The sequence below is a fragment of the Cervus canadensis genome, chromosome 7 (genome assembly GCF_019320065.1).
Source record: "Cervus canadensis isolate Bull #8, Minnesota chromosome 7, ASM1932006v1, whole genome shotgun sequence".
NCBI lineage: Eukaryota > Metazoa > Chordata > Mammalia > Artiodactyla > Cervidae > Cervus > Cervus canadensis.
In genome coordinates this window covers 11,108,769-11,130,048 of record NC_057392.1, presented here as the reverse complement: position 1 = coordinate 11,130,048, position 21,280 = coordinate 11,108,769, and the positions used below count along the sequence as shown (strand labels likewise).

The 21,280-nt window shown below is 41.9% G+C and overlaps 1 long non-coding RNA gene across 2 annotated transcripts in view; it reads right to left on the bottom strand.

The window, feature by feature from the left end:
• Positions 1 to 18,491, bottom strand: part of LOC122445301 — a 68,242-nt gene extending 49,751 nt beyond the window's left edge. The window contains exons 1-3 of one of the 2 annotated variants that reach the window (XR_006270505.1): positions 18,343 to 18,491; positions 17,866 to 17,989; positions 3,258 to 3,524 (exon numbers count right to left, since the gene is read on the bottom strand). This is a non-coding gene — a long non-coding RNA (uncharacterized LOC122445301). Of the gene's footprint in view, positions 1 to 3,257; positions 3,525 to 17,865; positions 17,990 to 18,342 lie in introns of those variants that run through there. The other variant, XR_006270504.1, reaches the window with a different exon arrangement.
• Positions 18,492 to 21,280: the final 2,789 nt, after the last annotated feature.

Here is a 21,280-nt window from a genome sequence, read left to right as displayed (position 1 = left end):
AATAAAAATAAATGAAAAAAAAAAGAAGAATTAAAAAAAAAAAAAAAAAGAGTTCATTGGCAGTGGGGTGTAGTAGAGAGAGCACAAACCTTGGCTTTTTATCATTAGTAACACCTGGATTGGATTTCAGTCCATCCCACTTGACAATGGACAAGTTACCTAACTTTTTTTTAATGTTTTTAGCAGTATCATAAACTTAATCTTAAATTAGAAAAATATTTATTTATTTAGACACATCTGGTCTTAGTTGCAGCACACAGGATCTTTCACTGCAGGGCACAGACTCTCTAGTTGCGGCCCACAGGTTCCAGAGCTCTTGAGCTCAGTAGTTGCAATGCTCAGGCTTAGTTACCCCGCTGTTTGTGGGATCTTAATTCTTTGACCAGGGATTGAACCCATGTCCCCTGCACTGCAAGGCAGATTCTTAACCACTGGACCACCAGGAAAGCCCCGGAGATATACAACAACAGTTGTATTGGGGGATGATAATACCACAAGCCTGTGGTATGAAGGAGACCCCAGACTCCAGTAACCCTAGCTCTCACCCCACCCCCGATATCACACTCCCATGTCACCATGCAAGACTTTTCCCCATTTGTTGCTTGCCTCATACCTTTGCTTATAGTGATTTTTGATATATAAGTATTTTGAATATAGAAAATAAAACCAGAAAAATAAGGTAAATATTTCATGAATATCAGAATTAGGAAGTCTCTTATCATAAAAGCACTGGAAGAAATAATGAGGAAATTACTTTGATATAATCCCTGTTCCAATAAAGCTAGTATTCTAGGTATCCTCACTTGTGTCTTTTTCCAGGCAAACTGTAGAATAATTTTGCTGTTTTCCCCTCCATCTAAAAATCCCATTAGTACTTTAACTGAGGTCATGTTAAACTTCTGTAGCCCTATAATCCAAGGCAAAGCCAAGGCCTGTATCAGGAAGGCAAATGTTTTTCCAGAAACCCCTGGCAAATGTCTGCTTCCATATCATTACCCCAAACTGTCACACACATGACTACATCTCCCTGTAAAGGAGGCTACAAAATGTTTGGTTTCCAGCCTCTAGAATGGAGATAGGAGAAGAGAGATGAGAAAGGATATTGAGTGAGCCCACCTGCAGGGACTCCCATGAAGTCACCATGGAGGAGGAACCAGAGGCAGGAGCTGTGGGAACTGTTTTCAGGAGCACCTGTGCAAGACTGGCTTCAGGACTGTTGTCGTGGGACCCAGGTAACACAGTGCACGCTACTGAGAAGGCCATTCTGCCCCTCCTTACTGCAGGAGGCCACGGAGCCTGGAGACTCTGGCTGGGAGCAACCACTAAGGAGAGCTTGCCTTGCAGATCAAAGAAGAGTCTGGAGAAGCCAGCAGCACAGTGCTCTTGTGAGGGGGCTCTCAAATGCCTATGGGTACTGCCTCTTTGGGCAAATGCTGTGGCTGCTTACCCAACAGTCAGGCCCCTTTCTTCATAGTTCACAGAACCACAGTTTGGTTCCTGTAGCCATGTTCCCAGCGCCTGTGAATGAATCATGTTTGGTCAAAGCCGGTCATGGCAGTTGCAGTCCCCCTTGGCAAATGATTGGTCTAGACTGGCAGGCAACATGACCCAGCTTTGGACCATGAGATTAAGGGGAAGTCTCCTGGGAATGGTTCTAGAAAATTTGTCCTGTCTGATAAAAAGACACAGCCTTGCAAAAAGAAATTCCTTTGCCCACCCCTTCTTCCTGACTTGAACATGGTTATGTGTGGACATCACACTTGGAGCTGTGGTTCTTTCAACAAAAGCAATTTTCTCAGGTTGGCAAGAATGGAAACACAGTAAAAGCCTAGGTCCTTGAGGATTTTGTTGAGTAAGCCAATGCATTATACCTGAAACTGGATGAAAATCTTTATTATTTGAACCATTGTTGCTGTTTTATTACTTGCAGCTGAAAGCATTTTTAAATGATAGAACCCTTTAAAAAGGATATCAAGCAGAGCATTGTAAATTGGTTTATTCTCCAGTAAAGATCTGGGAGATAGAAGATGTCAATAACACCTAACAAGCTAGCAAAATCTGAGTAATAATAACAATGTGACCTCCTTACAGCACCCACAGTCAGTGAGGCTTAGAGGCAGTCAAGTCATACTTAAAAGATAATTTGAGAAGTGACATCTTTATATGATACAGTTTTCCTCTGTTGGAAGATTATGTATTTTTCCAATATTTAAATCTCTTCTAAGTTTTATATTTTTGTCATATTGCCCCAGCTATTTCTTGTTAGGTTTATTTCTAGGTATTTTATGTTTGGGGCTGTTGTCTCTTTCAAGATGTTGAGGTTCCCTAGGGATCTGTCTTCCTCCTCTTTTCACCCCATAATTGCCTAAATGACACCTTCTTTCCTGCCTTTCCCCCAAATCCTACTTCAGGCTACTCTTTCTCTATTCTGAGCAAACACTTATCCTCCTAGGTACACAGACTTTTGCCTGGACTGTTTTTTGGAGGTCATCCAACCCTGATTGACAGAAAAAGGTAACATTTGGAATCCAGTGAGCTTGAGGTTAAAATGTGTCATGTCAGCAATTGCTAAACAACAGTACATCAGAATAGGTCAAGAATTTGTGAGATGTTTGTGCCAAGTGAAATGTCAAAGCACAAAGTGTGTGAAGGAAAAAAAATCTCTGTGCCAGTCAAAATGTCATTCTGTCTTGCAGGGAGTAATTTATTCCTTTCTGTCTTTATCGCTGTTCTTGTTTCACACATTAATGTTGCCTCTAAATAATTGAAATTAATAGTGGCATTATCACTGGGTGGGAGGAAAACTAAGGAGCTAATTTAGAATCACTCACTCAGTTTGGGTTTGTTTTGAAAATGGAATTTGTTAAGCCAACCTTAAAAATAAGCCCTTACCTGACTGTCCAAAGCATTTACACTGCAGCCATTTATTTGTTCTGTTAACTTCTGGAACATATAAAAAGAAGGCACAGGAGGCAGTGGAGAATAAACTGTTTTTAAGTACTGTATCTGAGAAATTGCAAACTGGATAGAAATGCTATAGACAGGATGACTAGATCCAGATAGCTCACAACAAACGGAATACCAGTGGCTTGTTGACTTGATTACAAAGCAAAATTCCATGATATTCGTCACCGTTTTCACATTGGTTTTAATTTCTAAATTGGTAAAGCTTCCCAGAACATGGCTCCTCTCCATGCCATTTGCTTTCTCTGATAGCAGCTTTCTCTTGCAATAGTCATGGTCAAACAGTGGGGAACTGGTCTTACTCTTGATGCCACAGCTGCCCGGCTAATAAACCAAAATGCTTTTCTGTAGGCAGTAGAAAGGCCAGGACTGGAGGGAGGCACCCAAGGTGCCCAGAGCACAGCTTCTCAGGAGACCCCCATTCCCAGGTGCCCACCTGCACATCCTCAGCTCTGGAAGTGAACACCTCCTTCAGTGCTGCACCCAAGGCACTTCACTTGCTTCACCCTTGTCCTGGCCACGGTAGGCATTATTGCTGCCCTTGGAATTGAAGTAAAGGGCTCAGAAGTAAAGAAGAACTCTATAAATCTCTGACAATGATAACTGAGTTTCTGCCCAATTTTATTATTCCACAAATTAGAAATTTAACGATATGAATTTGAAGAATAATAAGAAGCATGTATTGCTAAAATGAGAGAAAACCCTCAACAAAGATTCCAATTAATGGGAATGAGTCAACAGTGTGAAAGGACCATGTGGGACCTCCAAGTTCCAGAGTTTGGGCTCCAGGTTTTTAGACTAGGAGCTCAATTTTATCAGCATAAAGAAAAATGGTCTGAAACTGGCAAGAGAATTACAAATAATCCAGAATCCCAATTACTAAGAGTTTTAGATATTTTCCAGTGACAATATCGCAGTGTTCAATGTTCAGGACATCCCTCCCTAGATAGGGAACAAAGTGTCAGTCATCAGATGGCTGCATATAAGCATGAGCGAAAACAGAGGGTGGACTGTCAATGGCTGGGATATTTCATCCAGGTCAGGAAAATGTCCTGCCTCACCCCCAGAGAATGGCAGCCCACTTCAGTATTCTTGCCTGGAAAACTCCAAGAAACAGAGGAGCCTGGCAGGCTACCATCCATGGGGTTGCAAAGAGTCATATACAACTGAGCATGCATGCACACACATACCCCCAGAATATTTTGTGTATTCATCACTCAACAAATATAAATTGTGTACCTATTACCATATACTCACCAAACCCTGTCAGCTCTACCTTCAAAATGAATTCTAAATTCAGTACTTCCTGCTACATCCACCGTAACCATTTTAAATGGGTACCATCTTCCTGCACCTGGGTAATAGACTAGGCCCTCTAAGCAGTCTCCTGGTTTCCACTGTCTCCCTGCTAAAGTCCAGTATTGGTAAATATGATAAGGATATTAGGCTGATCCTTTTAAATGTAAAGGATCATTATGTATCTCCATTGGCTTCCTACTTCTTAGAATAAAAGCCCAGATGTCTTTCTTGGACTGCATGCTCTACCCCTATTCTCTAATCTCACTGTAGCCCAATACCCTCCTCACTCACCCTACAGGTTCTTTCATCCTACTCCTGGGATACCCCAAGAATGCTTTCACCTTAAGACCTCTGCATATCCCCTTCCTGCTTGAATCATTTATTTCCAGATATCTGCATGGCTCACTCTGCTTAATGCTTAAATATCTATGCTTAACTGGCATCTTACTGCAGAAGTCACAGATGACCACCCTACCTGAAACAGCCTCCTGCTTTCACTTTTACATCTCCTTACCCTAAAAGTGTTTCTCCTTAACCATCTGACAAGTTTTCTGTCTCCCTTTGGCAGAAGGTAAGCTCCATGAAATGTTTTGTTCATTGTTATATCCCTAGCACCTAGAACATTGCCTGGAGTGTGATAAATGTTCCAAATATATTTGCTGAATTAAGACTGAACACACCTACGTTATGTAATAATTCTCGTCACTGGAGGGGAGTATTGTTTGGTGACTAGGAATTTTCTCTGACCTGGTTGAAACAGCCTTTCAGGATTCTTGATCTCACTTTGCTTTCTGATGGACTAGATGCGGTATGTGAGAGAAAAAGAAGAGACAAAGGGGAAACTGAAATTTTTACATGTGTGCAAATGAAAGAACAGAGTTCCATGTATTGAATTCAGAGACAACTGTGGAAGGAGCAGGTTTGGGAGTTGGGAGCTGAAAATCAATAGTTCATTTTTGAACATATTAAGGTTAAGATGCCTAACAGGCATTCAGTTGAGATGTTAAGCAGGTGCCTAGTTTTGTGTTCTGCAGTTCAGGGGAGCGGTCCAGGGAGGGCCTACAAATCTGGCAGCAAGATGAAGGTGTTTAAAGTCATGGAACTGTGTCCATCCCCTGGGAATGAGTATAGGCAGAGAAGAATGGAGTTCTGAGAAGCAAACCCTGAGACACTCTGACATTTAGAATTCAGGGTGATGAGCAAACACCAGTGAAGGACACTATAAAGTGAGCAGAGAAAAGAGGTAGCAGATAACAAAAGATAAGGATCGAGGAGGAGTTTTTATGTATGACAAATGTTAAGGTATATTTGATGCAATGAAAATGATCCAGTGAAAAAGAAAAAACTTAAAGGTTCAGGAGAAGGGCAATTGCAGGAGTGAAATTTAGAGTAGGGAAGAGGGGCTGGATCCAGTGCAGAAGTGGCAAGGCTGACTTACCCAGAAGCACAGACAGTGCACCCATCACGGCAGGAAGAAAGGCAGCATCTGTGCACAGATGCCAGAGATGGGTAGATGTGGTGGTGAGAGCTTGTGGAAGTTCTATTCTGGCTGCTTCTCTCTTCTTAGTGAAATGATGGACTGCTGGTATTAGTGATATGGAGGACTGCAAGGAATCAGATGTTCAGAGGAATGTACCGAATAGAGGTGAGTAAGTGGGATGTTTCAAATTGTAGGATTCTTGGTGGGGAGTGCAAGTGTTGAATTGCCTCATGTGAGGCTCTGGCCATAGGAGCGAGGATTAGGGCAGGAATACAGACAAGACTACATATGTGACTGGCCAGGGTATCGGGTGAATGGTCTTTCCTGATATAACCTGGGGCTGACACGTGTGTGAGTAACCACACTGGCTACTATTACCTGAGCAGCCCCTGTGCTCCAGACATTGTATGCAATTCTCTCCTTTAGTCCTCATAATAACCATACAACAACCCCAAGAATCAGAGATTATTATCCTCCAATTGTTTCATCTGTGTCCAAGATGAAAAAAGTAAGGCTCACAAAGGTTCCTTAACTAGCTCAGGGTAACACAGCAATATGGCTACAGGATTCAGACTCAGGTCTTCTAACCCCAAAGCCAGGTTCTTTTCTCTTGGCCTGTGCCACACCTCTCCAACTGCATCACCTACAAGCTTTAGTCCCTGATCACCAGTTACGATTGAGTCCCAAGTGGCTCAGACAGTAAAGAATCTACTTGCAGTCCAGAGACCCAGGTTCAATCCCTGGGTTGGGAAGATCTCACGGAGAAGGAAATGGCTATCCACTCCAGTATTCTTGCCTGGACAAGAGGAGCCTGGTGGGCTAGACGTGACTGGAGCAACTAAACATGCAGGCACATATGTGCTCTGGCCCCGAAGTCTTTTGTTAAAGACAACTTTTTTCAAAGTCTTTATTGAACTTGTTATAATATCAGCTTTTGTTATTTATATTCTGATTATTGGACTGCAAAACGTGTGTGATCTTACCTCCCCAACCAGGGCTCAAACCCAAACCCCCTGCACTGGAAGGTGTAGTCTTAACCATTGGACCATCAGGTAAGTCCTGGCCACCAAGTCTTATGTCTCAACTTTTGTTGTTTAAGCCTGAGGCAAAAGATGCTTCAGTCTCCTGGAGAATAAGCCTCTTTTCCTCTTTAGTTAGTGTCACTTTGGGGCATTGGAAACCAACATAAAGAGGCCAGTCTAACTATAGCAATAGCTTTGGGGGGTTTGTTTGCTTCAGGGGATGATCTTATTGATCTGCCCCAGTAGCAACCTTGTTTTACTGTACAAGAGACCCTTAGAAAATCCTGCAGTCAAAGTCAGGGGCCTTATGGCCATACGTCATATGGTAACTCGTCCTTCATCTGGGAAAAAAATGTGCCCTGATTCACTGTCACTGGTATTTCTAGAGTATTCTACTGCAAATTCAGGGCTTTCTATCTCCAAGAGAAAATTTATGCAAGTGATAAGGAAGAAAAGTAGAGACATGAAAGTTTTCACAAACTTCAAACATTTTCTTGCTGCAGTTGAGAGAAATTTGCCTGCATTCTGCTCTGTAAAAATTCTACAAGAGAGTACAGGAATCCTATCTCTCTGTGCCCCAAATGAGAAAAACCACAGTTGTCATTGAATGTTATCACTGTTACTCATCTAGACCAGAACCGCCCAACAGAACTTTCTGTAATGAAGGAAATGTTCTGTATTTGTGCCTTCCAGTTCAATGGCCCTTAGCCACATAGTGATGTTGAACACTTAAAACATAGCTAATACAGCAGAGGAAAAAAACTTTAAAATTTTATTTAATTTCAACTCATTTACACTTCAGTTTAAACCATCCATGGCTCACGACTACCATATTGGACTGCACAGATCCAGATTAGAAAACAAGAGGCCCAGCCGCCTCACCCCCTTGAGCACAGTGACCAATCTGGAACTTTTCTATGAAGATCCTTACTTATTTAGCTGCTCCTAAGCAAGAAGGGTCTCTGCTACTCACAACTTTTGAGCAAAAATAAATAAATAAATAAACCCCTTGTAATCATTTTCTATTTCTGCAACAGATTTTCACAAACTTTGAAGGTTAAACCAACACAGATTTGTCTCACAGTTTCTCTAGGTCAGAAGTCTGCACATGGCAGAAGTGAACTGAATTCTCTGCTTAGGGTCTCACAAGGCTCAAGTCAAGGTGTCAGCCAGGCTGCATTCCTTTCTGCGGGCTCTGGGGAAGATCCATTTCCAAGCTCATTCAGGTTGTTGGCAGAATTCAGTCCCTTGCTTTTGCAGGACTAAGGTCTCTGTTTCTCTGCTGACTGTCAGCTGCCTTTAGCTCCAAAAGGCCTCTTCCTGGTCCGTGCACATGGCCCTCTATCTCAGAGCCAGCAACAACACATTAAATCCTTCTCATGCTTGAAATCTCTCTGCCTTGCCCTTCTGCCTTCAGCTTAAGGGCTCACATAATTACACTGAACCCTCTCGGATAATACCCCTATTTTAGGGTGAATTGATTAGTAACCTTAATTATATCTGCAAAGTCTCCTTTGCCAATTAATATAGCATAATCATAGGATTAATATCAGGGAGCAAAATCACATAATCACAACCAGATAGCAGAGGATGGAGAAACCAGTGAGGCAATAGCTGGCAATTACTTAGTGCTTTCTTGAGTAGAAAATAAAAAGAGACTTGTTTGGAAAAAATACTTTTAAAAAACCTCTTTTGACTGTTTTCTGTGTTCTCAGAAACTTGAGGCATTTGTTTTACTTTGTCTTGACAAGCAACTGGCAAAGTGGTGGCCATCCCCAACCCCTGTCAAGGATCCCCAAATATTTCAGGTACAGTTCTTGGAGGGTCTTCGTCTTCAAAATAGCTTCCAACCCAGAAAAAGAGTTGCTACCACTGTGGAGGTCCTTTCCCAGCAGAGCAGTAGCTACCAGCAATTTCTAGCACTCTTTCCGGTTTAGCTGGTGCTGCGTTAGATATTAAGTCCTGATAAGGACAACCTGGCCTGGAGGCTGTTAATTAATGAACAACCTTGTGTGCAAACTAAGCTCCTCGGATCCAGTTAGCAAAATTTCCAATAAGAAAATGAAGTGAATGGAAAAATACTTCCTTCCAGTTAGGTGAAAAAACACTGAGTTTTCAAGCCCTAGACAAAGAGCTGCTTTGTGTCTGTTCTACTGGAGAGAAAGGAGGAAGGTATCTCTGAGCTAAGAGTGCAGAGAAAAAGAGAGAGAGAGAACACTGAGGGAGGACCAGTCTGTTACCTGAAAGAGAGTGAATAAGAGACAGGCTGATGCATTTTTCAAGAAAAACACACAGGTGGTCTGGAAGTCCCCACAGTCGCTCAGGGGGCCACAAAGTTGAGAATGTGTGAGAACCAAGCCCTGGTTGAGAAGGTCATGGCAACAGCCCAGTGCTGTTTACTGACCCCTCCTCCAACCCATCAAATAAGGAACCACTTAAAATGTACCTGTAGGTTAAGCCCCATCACAGATTCTGGGAGTCAGTTGTCTTCCAATTGGGGCAATAAAAACAGAGAAGGAAGGAAAACCTTCTAGCCAGCTTGCTCCAGAATTCCTCCTAGAGAAGCAACTACCATGCATAGGAAAATATCTTGAAAAGTCAGGTGGAGATAAAGGGTGAGCCCTGGGACAGAGATTGACAGGAGTTATCAAGGAAGCAGATAGACGCCTCTGCTCAAAAAAATGGAAAGGGACTTGGAGTGGAGAGATTGAAAGAGGAAGAAGATGGCAGAAAGAGGAGAGGAGAAAGAGACTTAGGCAATGTGGTGGGAATCTGGAATCTGGGAGTTGGGAGAAATGGTGTAGGGGGATTTTCAAACAGGCTTATTTGATGTTAACTCTTGTCACCCACTGTCTAGTGTGTATCTGGAACGCCAACAGCAGAAACTCACCAAAGCGCTGCTAACTTCTATGAGTGGTGCTTTAGGAGGAAACTAAGGAGAAAGAACTAGATTCTGTGACCAGGATCACTTGTGGGTGGAGAAGAACTCAGACACACAGCAGGAGGGGCAGTGTAGAAACTCCAGGAGGGCACGGAACTTCCCCAGAATGTGCTTAGTCACTTGGTCATGTCCAACTCTTTGCAATCCCATGGACTGTAGCCCACCAGGCTCCTCTGTCCATGAGGATTCTCCAGGCAAGAATATTGGAGTGGGTCACTATGCCCTCCTTCAGGGGATCTTCCCAACCCAAGGATCAAACCTAGGTCTCCCACATTACAGGCAGATTCTTTACCATCTGAGCCACCAGGATGGGCTGGAGCCAATCCTAACAGATACTAAGGGCAGGGTGACTGCAGCTGACATCTGAGTTACATAAAGATTAGATCAGCCACTAGTTGATTCAGCATGGCATTTATCTTCCTGCTATTTCTGTCTTAATTTAATATCAATTTTTCCCCAAACTTGAATTTATAGTTTTTCCCTCTTTGACCAAATTCTCAGCTTCATATCTAAATCTCCAGCAACTGACCCCCTGTCTAGTAGAGGGTTGGGTGAGGGGTGGTCACCCTAGCAAAGGGAAGCAGTGCTGGGGAGACTCACTGTCATCATGATGAAGACTCTGGGGAGCAGTTTTATTTCCTGGTCACTTGTTGGGAAGGCCAAGGAGTTTAGGTGCTAATTTCTTCTGTCTCCTAAACTTGAGGACTTTGTGGCTGAGGCCCAAATGTTTCTGAGGGGACACCAGGGACAAGGGTGTGTCAGCAACATGAGGGTGGCTTAGCTAGCTTGTCAGGACCCACCATTAGATACACGTCCCCAGGAGGCCTAGGAGCATGTATAGTTCTGTTCCTTTGATTCAGGTCTGACAATTCTACTTTCTTTTTATTTTTTTAAATATTTATTTTTTAATATTTGTTTGAATATTATTTATTTAAATATTTATTTATTTATTTGTTTGTTTATTTATTGGGCTGTGCCAGGTCTTAACTGCGGCACGCAGGATCTTTAATCTTCATTGCAGCTTGTGGGATCTTTAGCTGTGGCATGTGGGATCTTGGAGAAGGAAATGGCAACCCACTCCAGTATTCTTGCCTGGAGAATCCCATGGACAGAGGAGCCTGGAGGGCTACAGTCCATGGGTTCCCAAAGAGTCTGACACAACTGAAGCAACTTAACACACATGTGTGGGATCTAGTTCCCTGACCAGAGATCAAACCTGGGCCCCCCTGCAGTTGGAGCATGGAGTTTTAGCCACTGGGCTACCAGGGAAGTCCCTACCCTCCTTTTTTGAGGTTGGTTCATGCTGAAACACAACCATATAGCCATGTTGCAAACCGTTGGTGCCCTGAACAGAGGGCTCTTGCTGCTGACAAGACCATGAGGGTGGGCAGCACCTAGCCTCAGATAGCACCCGGCACCCTCTCTGCATGAGCTTAGAAACCCCTAATGCCAGAGGCCCAAACAGATCATCCAGACTAGTTCATTCAGCTTTACCTATCTCTCCACTACTGGCAAGCTTTGTTTCCACCCTGAAGACTAGCTCCTCTGATGACCTGTTTCTGTTACTATGACCTCCACGCTTCTCTGGCTCATCTTCTTACTTTTCCCTCCCACACAACTTACCCTTCCTACTGTCCCTCTGGACCCCTAATTCATTCACAAACTCCCTTCTCTATAATGTAAGACCTTCCTTGGGCTCCTTTGCCCTCCTGCCTTAACTGAAACATAACACTTGTTGAAGGATACTGCCATTCCTGCAGGCCCCAGGGAGTGAAGATGTTTATTCTTCCATTCTTTACACACCCCATTACTATTTGGGGAAAGGAACATATTTATCCTTCTGGTGCCCTATAAACATATCCAAACACTTACTCTTCATTCATCTAGAAACACTCTCTGCCTTTGTTGTAGTGATAGTTGTCATCTAGCCTTCTCTCTGTCACTCCCTCCACATTCACTGGCCCTCACTCTCTGTTCCCCAAGTCTTGCCAAGGTTACAGGTGACTTTTACCTCCTCTCCTCTTCACCAGTCACTCCTGCGGCTTCACTCTGAACATAATCATTACTCAGAGCTATTTCAGTTCTGCCAACTTGAAGTCTAATATCCCACCAAAACCCATTACCTGTCCATTTTCCAGTTCTCTCTTTTAAGAAGAACAAACAAACAATTTAGAAAGATGGTAATGATAACCCTATACGCAAAACAGAAAAAGAGACACAGATGTACAGAACAGACTTTGGACTCTGTGGGAGAAGGAGAGGGTGGGATGTTTTGAGAGAACAGCATCAAAACATGTATATTATCTATAGTGAAACAGATCACCAGCCCAGGTTGGATGCATGAGACAAGTGCTCGGGCCTGGTGCACTGGGAAGACCCAGAGGAATTGGGTAGAGAGGGAGGTGGGAAGGGGGATCGGGATGGGGAATACACGTAACTCCATGGCTGATTCATGTCAATGTATGACAAAACCCACTACAATATTGTAAAGTAATTAGCCTCCAACTAATAAAAATCAATGAAAAAAAAAAAGAAGAACAAACAAAAACAACTACTCTTTGACCTCCTTCAGCGTGCTAACCCCTGAGTCCCTCTATTTTATTCTAATCTCTCTCTCATCTGCTTTCACTGTCTCACCTACTTGGGCCCTATGTGCTATCCATTAAACCGGTATTTTACCACTGTCTTTTATAGATCCATTCAGGAGGAGAACAGAAAACCTTATTTACAAATGAAGCACTGGAAACAATGAACAGTGTTTTGTGTAAAATAAATATTAATAAAATAAAAATTCTACTAGTACTGATATTATCCAGGTAATCTTAAGCTTTTTCACAGGGCTCTGGCTAATATTTAATGACTGAGCAAAAGCACATCCCTATAAGTAAACTCTACTTGGATTTAAATAGAGCCAATTCACCTCCCAGTTGGATTTGGAGCAAAGTTGGAGCAGTAGAACTTAGAGGACTCTATCCTGGAATAATTTAGAACTTTATTATCCAACAAACATTTCTCCTCTCAGTACTATGCTGGTTCCTTGTCTTTTTAAAGAGTCATCATAATGTCTCAAGGGAATTATCTCCTCTTCGACCTAACTCTCCATCCATCTTATATCACTTTTCTTCCTTTATCATAATGTAGAAATACTTCTTAATGTCAACCTATAAAAAGTCACTTATAACTAATATTCTCGCCAAAATGTATGAATGCTAACCTTCAAATCAAGTCCATAACATGTAGGTCTTGCTGTTCAGATGGCAGGCACTGTTTTCCTCATCCTTCTCCACTTCAAGCCATGGCTCTCTAGAGTAGAGACCCACCATCTTATAAGAAGAAGACTGTCAACATTTGCATCCAGCAGAGTTAAAAAAAATGGTTGCTAGGGGATTGTAAAACAGGGGGAAAAAAAATTCAGGGCAAAAAAGCCAGAGATGGGCGTAGAGGTGGGTCCAGTAGAGATCAACAATAAAAGACAAAAATCTGAGGCTTCCTTGGTGGTCCAGTTGTTACAACTTCCTATACAGGGGTTGTGGGTTAAATCCCAGGTCGGGGAGCTAAGATTGCACATGACTTGTGGGCAAAAATAAAAAAACATAAAAATAATACTATAACAAATTCAATAAAGTCTTTTAAAAATAAACAATATATTTTTTTAAAAAGACAAAAATCTGAGCCAATGCAACAGACTCAGCCCACTTACCGGCCAGGAGTTGAGGGGTCACAGGAAGAACTCATTTAAAGAATTGGGGTCCAAAGAGTGAGGGGCACCAGGTAGATGAGGTTTGTTGAAGCATTCTGCTCACTGAGGCACAGGGGATCTGGGAGCATGGGCCTGGTCCCAGGAAACGGGGCTGGCAGGATCAAGACCCTGTACACCCATATATCAAGGCTTCTCAGCCCCACACACCACCTGGGAAGCCAGTGACCTGGGCATCTAGGCATGAGAAGGCTTGGGAAGAATTAGTCCCCTCCTGATGGAGGATGGCTCCAGGGAGTCTGACACCTCTGCCTACAGGATCGTGACTCTTTGTGACTCCCATGGACTGTAGCCCACCAGACGCCTCAGTCCATGGGGACTCTCCAGGCAAGAATACTGGAGTGGGTTGCCATGCCCTCCTCCAAGGAATCTTCCCAACCCAGGGATCAAACCCAGGTCTCCTGCATTGCAGACAGATTATTTACCATCTGAGCTACCAGTGAAGCCTGCAAGATTAAAAGCAGCCAGAAAGTTATGGCCAAACCCTACTGATTTATGAGACAAAAACTACTGATCTGCCAGTCTCTCCTTAAAAGGGGTGGAACTCATGAGCAGCTTTGGTGATACACTGGGGTAAAGGCTAACAATCCTTCATTCATTCATGAATCATTTACTGAAAGCCTAATATGTGCTAAATGCAAAGCTAAGTGCTGAGGAAACAAAAGTAAATATGACAGGGACAAAAATACTAACAAACATGTTTTCGCAGCCTCCTCCTCCCCCTCTATCAACACTTCCAGCCCTTTTATGGAGGTTTCTGTTCACATACTTCTGGAGCTGTGCTGTGCTGATCAGGAAAATGGGTGACAAAGAAGATGGAAAGAATTCAGGGGAAACAATAAAGAATTAAGCCAAAAAGAACTGGGGCAGAGGAGATCAGAGATCTGCAGGAGCAAGGAAGGGGATTGGGGGGAAGGAGAGAGAGAGGAGGGAGAAACTGAATGAATCTGGAGTTGAGGTGGTGAGAAAAATGGTAGCATGTGGGTCAATGAACAGACCTGAGAAGGACAGAGAAGCACAGGGTATGTGTGTGTATGTGACAGTAATTTCAGCCCATGGTCTCTTGGAGACTTTATGAACTTCTTTGCAGTTGGGATCATGTTTTACCCTTGGATGCCACACTATGATAAAACTGGCTGCTACAAAGTAGCCCTGCTCTAAGGGGATTACAGTATAAGACATGGTCTCTGCCCTCTAGATGCTCAGAGTCCAATAGAGAAAACAGTCATTTAACGTAAAATAGCACAATAAAACTTTACCAAGTGCTATGTCACACCTCTCTGTAAGGCATGGGGTGGCAACTGAGGGAGAGGTCACTAGTTTACCTCTCACTTAAGGACAGATAAGTGCTCTTTCAGCAGTAAGGTCAGTGGGGCTTAGGAGGGGACATTTTCTAGCTCCCAGATTGATGACCAAGAGCAACCTAAACCTCAGTCCCAGACAAGAAGCAGAAGATCCAAATTCCCTCCTCAAACTGCTCAAAATCCCACCACCTCCAGGACCCACCCAGGGGGCAGGTAGCAAGCATCCCACTTGAGTGCCTTTTTTGACTGAGAGCTCTGTGGGGAGGGTGTGTCTTCCTTTCTACTCCAGTATCACCTATGCAAAGGAAAATGTGTGTAGACGGGTGTGAGCAAAAGAGAACACTGTACCAAACCACATACGCATGGAAGGGGGAAATGAGTGAATGTTCAACGAAGCTTGAAATTACAAAAGTGAAGCACAGAGTTGGCCCTAGAGCAGCTGCGGTTTTACAGCTGAGGCTTGCACAGAGTCTGCTTCCCCCAGGCAAGGGAGGACGTGGAGTTTCCAAGCGGGCTGAAGCAATCGCTCGGTTGGTTTGTGCCAGCCAGATGACTCACTCTCAAACCTGTTTAATATGAAACAGCATTAGGAGACTGGATATAGCCTCAAGGAGATCAGCTGCTAACCAGCTCGGATTATAGCTGCAATTCCTCAAACACAGCCACTTAAGAATACCTATCTGCCTGTCTTCAGTGGCATACAACTCTGTAAAGGAAAGGGACCCGTCTGGAAGCAGAAAGATCAAGGCTCTGCTTCCTATTCAGTAGCAGTTCATCAGGTGACTCGGGTCAGCCTCACCTGAAAAATCAGACTGATACCTTGTCCATAAAATAGGGCAATACCCTCCCTGCCTACACCCTGCGGTCGTTTTGAGAATTGAATGAGAAATATGACGAGAATGAAGTGAGGTGATGGAAATGGTAGAGGGCTGTAAACCAGGTATTATCATTACACACAAGTGTCATAAATCTCCTTCTACACTTTCATTGGAACTAGAGGGAATTTCCTTAAATGGCAGGAATGAGGAAATAAACAACAAAAATTCTGCTTCCTACTTTAACATCAGCAGCCGTGAGAGCCCCATTTTAGTGGGTTATTGTGGACTTTTGTCATCCAGGCAGTAAATGGGAGTCTTCTCAAATTTATTAGAGCTCCTCTACTCACTGTTATCTGGGGTTATCAGTTAGACCATCTCTAATAATTCCCAGCAGGAATTTTAATGAGATCTCTGAGAAATTAATGAAACTATTCCTCCCATTTGTAATTACATGGGCAAGAAAATAAGCAAAAGAATCTTTCATTCTTTTTCCTTTCTTTCTTCCCTTTTTATTTTTTTTTTTTCTTCCCCCATCTCTGTCTCTCAGAGATAGAGAAGTAGATGAGTGAGGCACTTGTCTACGATGAAAATTTTAACTGAGTGACAAGAAACCTCAAATGTCAAGGTAAATATATTTTAATGAATATTTTTCAAAAATGAAGTAATGCCAAAAAATGAAAGAAACAGTCACATTTTTAGATAAAGATGAGTAACAGTGCCATCCAAGATATACTGAAGCCTAAAGCAAAAAGAAAAGTCAATATTTCTGATCCTGCCTATTTAAAACTTGGTATATTGTTCATTATTGATTTTTTTTTTTCATTATTGATTTTTGCCTTAATATTGGGGGGTGTTTGTTTTTGTTGTTGTTGTTAATTTTTTCAATGTATATTTGGTTGCAATGGGGCTCCATTGAGGCAAGTAGTTCCCTGACCAGGTATTAAACCAGCACCCCCTACAATGGGAGCACAGAGTCTTAACCACTGGACCACCAGGGAAATCCCCTTGCCTTAATTTTGATGTATCATGGATAGAAATTTTTTTTGTTCTAAGTGGCATCTAAAATTATAGCTTTCCTTAAATAGAACTGCCATATGACCCAGCAATCCCACTCCTGGGCATACACACCGAGGAAACCAGATCTGAAAGAGACACGTGCACCCCAATGTTCATTGCAGCACTGTTTATAATAGCCAGGACATGGAAGCAACCTAGATGCCCATCAGCAGACGAATGGATAAGGAAGCTGTGGTACATATACACCATGGAATATTACTCAGCCATTAAAAAGAATTCATTTGAATCAGTTCTAATGAGATGGATGAAACTGGAGCCCATTATACAGAGTGAAGTAAGCCAGAAAGATAAAGAACATTACAGCATACTAACACATATATATGGAATTTAGAAAGATGGTAATGATAACCCTATATGCAGGACAGAAAAAGAGACACAGATGTACAGAACAGACTTTTGGACTCTGTGGGAGAAGGCGAGGGTGGGATGATCTGAGAGAATAGCATTGAAACATGTACATTATCAAGGGTGAAACAGATCAGCAGCCCAGGTTGGATGCATGAGACAAGTGCTCGGGCTGGTGCACTGGGAAGACCCAGAGGGATGGGATAGGGAGGAAGGTGGGAGGGGGCATCAGGATCGGGAACACATGTAAATCCACGGCTGATTCATGTCAATGTATGGCAAAAACCACTACAATATTGTAAAGTAATTAGCCTCCAACTAATAAAAATAAATGAAAAATAAATAAATAAATAAATAAAATTATAGCTTTCCTTAGTATCAGAGGCATCTTAGATTTAGCGAAATGCTTTCCATATGGTATGTGGAACAAGTACGACACCTGGCAATGAAATTCAACTTGGCTTTGTCTCTTTCTGTTTCCTTTACACATTTATTCAGTGGAAGTCACCTTCCCCATTCCTGAACAAAAACTCAATGAGCCCCATGGCTTTTCTGTTCCCTCTTAAATAAGGAACAATCCTACAGTTATTTTCAGTCACAAACACAGTCTCAGTTTAGCATCAGAATGTAAAGTCCCCTGAAATAATCAAAACTCACAACTTCACTTAGTGGTAAACCTTCTCCCCTCCACCAACTGTGGGGTTAGCAGCCTGCAGTAGAAAAGGGGAATGGGTTCTCCTGCTGTCAGCTCTTCCTACCTGTCTTCCTCATTCATCACTTAACAGCTGCCGTCTTACTCTCCACCCTAATGGTAGGGGCTTGACAGCAAGAGGAGGAAGGGGATAGAGCAGTTCCTACCTGATTGGGTGGCTTCACATTCTCTGAGCCAGGGAGATGGTTAGCAGGCATCTTCTCTTGGGTCATCTTCATAGACTCATCAGGGCTTCTGTCTCCTTTCAGGTATCTATCACACTTGTCCCATCTGGGTGGTGACAACATGGATGTTATATAATATGTATATTATAACTTTACTTTTCTGTATGCTTCACGTATTCTAAAGTTTCTTCATTTAAAAAGAAAAAGAACTATGAGAGAGAATAAGGGGAAAGAATCCTAACTCTACATGAAAACAACCTTTATTGGATAGAAACTTGCCTTATCAGTCTCTCTCTCTCTCTCTTTCTTCCTCCTTCCCTCGCCCCATCCCCACCTCTCAGTTTACTACCAGCCATATCTTCTCTCCTGGTCTTCATTTGATCACCTTTATACCTCTATAGACCTATAAAAATGAAAGTTTTTCTAGATGGAGATAAACTTCCTTGCCCTGTCACATACTAGTTTATTTCTTACTCCTTCTGAATAAGCAGAGCCATATCCCGCTGGTTTCTAATTTCTTCAAGAATAAATGGCTCTGGCCAGAATCCAGTCCACTCCCAGTCCTCTGGGAGCTCGTCAAGAGAGCTGGAACATGTCTGCCCTTGACCTCTACAGCAGAAATCAACAGGAGTCCCACAGCACAGAAAACACGGTGAAAACAGCAGTGTCACCAAAGGCAGAAAACACATTTCGTTCTCACCACTAAGAGTCTGACTGTACTGCCGGTCTCCAGGCACTGGAATCAAAGACAGAAGAATGTTGCAGAGGCTAAACAGTTGTCCCTGCTTTAATAAAATAATTGCCTTCATTGTTTAGCTTCACAGTACTGGCAATGTGTTGCTTATATACTTGAGTGCTCATTTTTCTTAGTCTTCATAGTCTTCAATATTGTGCTTTATTAAGGTGGTATTTAAATATGTGGTTCTAGTTTGCCTTCTAGGATCTATAGAGGTTGAAACTGAAAAGCAATTTGAATTCTTATACATTTCAAAGGGCCTGTCTGGATTCAGAATGTCTGAAGCAAAACATTTTCCCAGCACAAGTTTTGCGAGGATAGAGAGAGAACAACTTGCTGCTGTGGGTAGGTCTTGTGGATAAGTCAACAAAGCACAGGAGGAAACCAACGCAGAGTCCAAGCCTCTGTGAGTAGGGCTGGTACCTATGGTTGAGGAGTTGCTTGCAACAGCCAGCTAGGTGGGGGGAGGGAAGGGGAGATGGCAAGCATCCATTCCAGGAATCAAGTCTGTACTCACTAATATCCCTCTCTCCCTTCAATATCCTTCTAAAGCTCATTCCAGAGGGGTTAATACAAATGAGCAGAAAATGGTGGTAGATGAGTCACATAACGTAAAATATGAAAAGGCTGTAGAATCTCACAGAACAGAAATGGGATTCCATTAAGCCATGAACTCAGAGGAAGAAAAAAAATTGCACCTTTATTTTCACTAACCTGTAACTAAAAATCTAGCATTTCCTTCAATTATGAATGGAAGCAATATACCAGAGGAGTTTCATAGCATCAATGACTTTGTCACCAATACAATTCACAGATATCTTCAATTAACTTTATTGTGGTTAAAAATATCTTGAAATATCATTCCCGGTCATTGTTACTCTGAAATTATGATGGCAATAAAATTTGTCATTGGATTTTAACATTTCACCTATTAATAAAGAAGCATATGTAAATATACTGCACATTTACTTTAATATTTTGAAAACTATATTTTAATACTTGGTTTCCTTTGTGATCCTATGTATCACAAGTCACACGGAGCTCTTGCAGCTGGCACTGGTACTAGAGGGCTTCTCTCTAGTCCACTGGCACTTCCTCAAAACTCAAAAATAAGAAAACAAACAACTCTTTACAATGGGCAAAAACCACACAGTTTTTAAGTCCTGCTAGAAAGCTTTTCCTCTGGCAACACCACAGAGTAATCAAGACAGTGTGTTACTGGCAGAGGGATAGCCAAATAGACAGGTGGAACAGAATAGAGAACCCAGAAATAGAACCATACGAATATGCCCAACTGATTTTTTAAAATAGACTTTATTTTTTAGAACAGTTTTGATTTACAGAAAAATTAGCGGATAGTCCAAAGAGTTCCTGTATACTTTATACTCAGTTCCCATTATAACTAATATCGTACGTTAGGATGGTACATTCGTTACAGTGAGGAAACCAATACTGATAACTTTCTCATTAACTAATAGTAACAGTGTACTCAGATTTCCTTAGTTTCTGGTTGTCACATTTCCTTGGCTGTTCTCAGCCGTGGCAGTTTCTTAGATTTTCCTTGTTTTTCACAACCTTTGCAGGTTTGAAGAGTATGGGTCATATATTTTGTAGGATGCCACAATATTACAATTTGTCTAATGATTTTCTTCTAATGAGACTGTGGTAATGTTTATTAGGATGAAGGTAACAGAAGTGAAGTATTATTTTTATCAGCTCATATCAAAAATACATATTCTCAATGTGATTTATGACTGCTGATGTGTTGATCACCTGACTAAGCTAGTGCTTGTCAGGTTTCTCCACTGTATAGTTACTTTACTCCTATTTCCAGACTGTACTCTTTGAAAGGATCTATGCATAGATCACATCGAAATAATGAGGAGTTATATTCCCCTCCTTGAAGTCAGAATATCTGCATCAATTATTCGGAATCCTGTATAGGGGATTTGTCTATTCTCTCCCATTTATTTATTATTCAATCATTTACCTCAGTAGGGAATCATGAATATTTATTTTGCACTGTGAGCTTTAATCCAATACTACTTTATTTTCTTGCTCAAATTGTTTCAACTTTGGCCACTGGGAACTCTTCCAGCTGCACCTTTGGCATACCTCCATCAACGTATTTTGTTTTTTAATCACTTCCTTACTTTCTGATACTATAAGATGCTCCAGTATCATCTTATTTATTTCCCACCACAGCCCTAAAATCAAAATTTTCTCTAAGGAACCCTATTCCTTTTATTGGAGAGTGATATTAGAAACCACAATCTGGACACTTAGTGTATCCTTGTTACTAGAATGTCCAACTGATTTTTGACAAATATGCAAATCTAGTCAGTGGAGGGAGGATAACCATTTCAACAAATGGTGCTGTAGCAATTGGACATCCATGGGGGGTGGGGGGGTCAGGATAAAAGTCACATTGTGTGTAAAAATTAACTAAAAATGAATCATGGATGTAATGCAAAATGCAAAAGTATAAAACTTTTGAAAAACAATACCAAATTTTCAGAATCTAGGACTAGGCAAATAGTTCTTAGACTTAAAACAAAAAGTATGATCCAAAAGAGAAAAATTGGTAAATAAAATCTCATCAAAATTAGAAAATTTTGCTCTAAAAAAAAAACTCTATTAAAAGAAAGAAAAAAACAAGTT